Source organism: Oncorhynchus mykiss, chromosome 21 (assembly GCF_057628025.1).
Source record: "Oncorhynchus mykiss isolate SJ-2025 chromosome 21, ASM5762802v1, whole genome shotgun sequence".
NCBI lineage: Eukaryota > Metazoa > Chordata > Actinopteri > Salmoniformes > Salmonidae > Oncorhynchus > Oncorhynchus mykiss.
In genome coordinates, this window is record NC_143042.1 from 28687155 (window position 1) to 28690823 (window position 3669).

At 47.4% G+C, this 3669-nt stretch overlaps 1 long non-coding RNA gene across 1 annotated transcript; it reads right to left on the reverse strand.

The window, feature by feature from the left end:
- Positions 1–1303: 1303 nt before the first annotated feature.
- LOC118942785 (uncharacterized) lies at positions 1304–3234 on the reverse strand. The gene is made up of 4 exons (XR_016490266.1): positions 3134–3234; positions 2822–3016; positions 2415–2551; positions 1304–2331 (listed from the first exon to the last, which is right to left on the reverse strand). It is a non-coding gene; the product is annotated as an uncharacterized LOC118942785 (long non-coding RNA).
- Positions 3235–3669: the final 435 nt, after the last annotated feature.

Below are 3669 nucleotides of genomic sequence, written 5' to 3' on the forward strand. Positions count from 1 at the left end.
GTCTGATCTGGCTATGCCATATGGATGTGGGCTATACTAGTTTATTTAACAGCCAAGATTTGGTTAGAATTCCTTGGCATTATTTTATAGTATGAAAAATACAATTGAACATGTGCAGGGGTGTGTAGGGGACATCTGAGAATGGTACAGACTTTTGTGGGGCTGGAGAAAGATCAGCATACTCCAAATCCAGAGGTTGTGAACTCACAACCTCTGGATTTGGAGTATGCTGACCTTTCTGCAGCTCCAAAAAAGTCAGAACCGTTCTCAGAAGTTCCCTACACATCTCTACACTTAGCAAAAGCTTGCCATCGGCACTGCTATTTCAGTTGTCAGGATGACTATTCTCTCATCATTAATTTGACTTATTTCAGCAATTTGGAGATTTTGTATAGCTGTCTTATGTTGGTGTGGCACATTGCTCTGTAATTATTTTACTACTATTATCATTATGATAAAATACTTTTTATTGAGTGCATTTTTAACAGAGCTAAGATTTTCTTTGAAGTGCAAAGTGTAGCTTACAGCAGTCATTGCGGTGAACCAAGATCTTGTGAGTAATACTTACTATTCGGAGAACGTCCTAAATTTATCCTCAGGGGCGTCCCAGGAACAAACCGGGAAGTAGACAAAACCTCCACAAGACCATGACACAACATCCTGGCGACTTTAGGCAACCATTTCATGACGTCCTAACGACACATTTTTGTTTTTATTGTATGAAACCATGCCACTAGGAGCAGGGTGAGTCTCTCACTTGTGAACGAGTTGGCAGAGTAAATCATAAATCATATTATTTCATCTAACATCTAACCTCTTTCTTTCTAGGAACATGAGGGGCCACCAGGACAAAAGGTAGCATTGATTTAATCTTCTATAACCATTTCTAAACCAGCAAATTTTCTCCCATAGGTAAATTGGATTGGAAAATAATGTATTCAGATATTTGTTTCCTTATCTTGTAAGCAGTCTATAGACTGCTCTTAATCTCTCATTGACAGATTCTGCACATAATCTGAAGAATCTGTCGTGACGGGATGGAAATAACAAGGAGTAGTAGTTCCGGTGTTAAAATTTTCGTCACTCACTGATTATTTGGAAGTACCAGGATTGTACGAAGGCAGTGCTTTGACTGCTTCACGCATGTGCTAAAATTAGCTTTGGCTGACAGTTTCCATTTGCGAGGGTGGAGATATCACATACCGGAACACCCAATTTGGATCACGTATGGACCCAGAAATTAATCACACAGCTGTCAAGCATGTGCGTACTGTGGTGAAGTCAGGTGCAGGAGAACAGAGAATTGTGAACAGGAGCAAACTTTATTAATGCAGGAGAGATATACAGATGGACGCAGCCGCTTCAAAAACCTCCTCCAGCCAACAAGGTAAAGTGTAAAGCACGCACAAATGTCACACAACATAAATGTATAGCAATTACAAATAAGCTTTGTGAAAACACACAGAAAATAACAAATGCTTAGCTTAGTGCGTACAACACGTAACACACAAAATAATTACACACAAAGACATGTAATGTAATGTAATGTGATTAGGGAATGCAAACCAGGTGTGAATTGGAACAAGACAAAACCAATGGAAAATTGAAGAATGGAGTGGCGATGGCTAGAAAGCCGGTGACGTTGACCGCCGAACGCTGCCCGAACAAGGAGAGGTGCCGACTTCGGCAGAAGCCATGACAGTACCCCCCCTTGACGTGAGTCTCCAGCGGCGTGCCGACACCGGCCTCGGGGATGAGCCGAGCATCTCTCCTCCGGACCGTGCCCCTCCCACTCTACAAGATACTGAAGACCCCCTTCCCGACGCCTCGAATCCAAGATGGATCGGACGAAGTACGCCAGAGGTACCTCCCTTATCTCAGACTCCTGGAGCGGACCGACCACCACCGGCCTGAGGAGAGACACATGGAACGAGGGGTTAATATGGTAATCAGTGTGAAGCTGTAACCTGTAACATAACTCGTTCACTCTCCTCAGGGCAGGCGAACACCGGGGCTACACTGCGGTGACGGTCCGTGCTTGGTCTTTTGACGTAGCGAGCCCCACTGAAGGTGACCATGGGCGACCTCCCATGTTTCTTCCGCGCGTCTGAAACAAGCAACAAGCAGGAGCCTCAGTCTGACTCTGATGCCACGGTACCAGAACCGGCTGGTACCCCAATACACACTGAAAGGGGGAAAGGTTAGTGGAGGAGTGGCAGAGCCATCTCTGCCCAGGGTACGAACGCCGCCCACTCCCCCGGCTGGTCCTGGCAATAGGACCGCTGAAACCGTCCCACAATGATCCACAATGACCAGGATCGTGGTGTTACCCTGCGAAAGAGGAAGATCCGTCAGAAAATCCACCGACAGGTGTGACCAAGGCTGTTGTGGAACGGGTAAGGGATGTAGCTTACCTCTGGGCAGGTGTCTAGGAACCTTACACTGGGCGCACACACCGAGCAGGAGGAAACATAAACCCTCACGTCACTTGGCCAAGGTGGGACACCTGTACTTCCCAGTCAGACAGCGCACCCACCGATCCCCGGATGACCTGAGGAAGGAGATGTGTAGATCAACTGGTCACGGACAGCAGACGGAACGTACCAACGACCACTGGAGTGGAGCGGGCTCAGTACGCAACGCCTGCTCTATGTCCGTGTCAAAACCGGCGCTACCAGGAAGGAGGCCGGGAGAATGGGAGTCTGTTCCATGGGCCGCTCCTCAGTGTCATACAACCGGGACAGTGCGTCTGCCTTTACATTCTGGGAACCAGGTCTGTAAGGACAGGGTAAACACAAAACGGGTGAAGAATATGGCCCACCTTGCCTGACGAGGATTCAGTCTCCTCGCTGTCCGGATGTACTTCAGGTTGCTGCGGTGGTCAGTCCAGATGGGACTGAAGGGTCCAGATGGGACAGAAGGGTGTTTAGCCCCCTCAAGCCAATGTCTCCATGCCTTCAAAAGCCAACAGCTCCAGGTCCCCCACATCATAGTTCCGCTCCGCCGGGCTGAGCTTCTTTGAGAAGAAAGCACAGGGGTTGAGCTTTAGTGGCTAGCCCGAGCGCTGGCCAAAAGCCCAGATAAATCTCCAATAGTAATTGGCAAACCCTAAAAATCGCTGCACCTCCTTTACCGTGGTGGGAGTCGGCCAATTTCGCACGGCTGCAATGCGGTCACTCTCCATCTCCACCCCTGATGTGGAAATGCGATAACCTCAGAAGGAGACGGCCTGCTGAAAGAACAGGCATTTCTTAGCCTTTGACGTACAGGTCATGCTCCATTCACCTTTATTTAACCTGGTAGGCTAGTTGAGAACAAGTTCTCATTTGCAACTACGACCTAGCCAAGATAAAGCATTGCAATTCTACACATACAACAACACAGAGTTACACATGGAATAAACAATAATACAGTAGAACAAAATAAAACAAATGTCTATATACAGTGAGTGCAAATGAGGTAAGTTAAGGAAATAAATAGGCCATGGTGGCGAAGTAACTACAATATAGCAATTGAACACTAGAATGGTAGATCGGCAGAAGATGAATGTGTGGCGACGAGTATGAAGCGAGGGCCAACCAACGAGAGCGTACAGGTCGCAATGGTGGGTAGTGTATGGGGCTTTGGTGACAAAACGGATGGCACTGTGATAGACTCATCCAGTTTGTT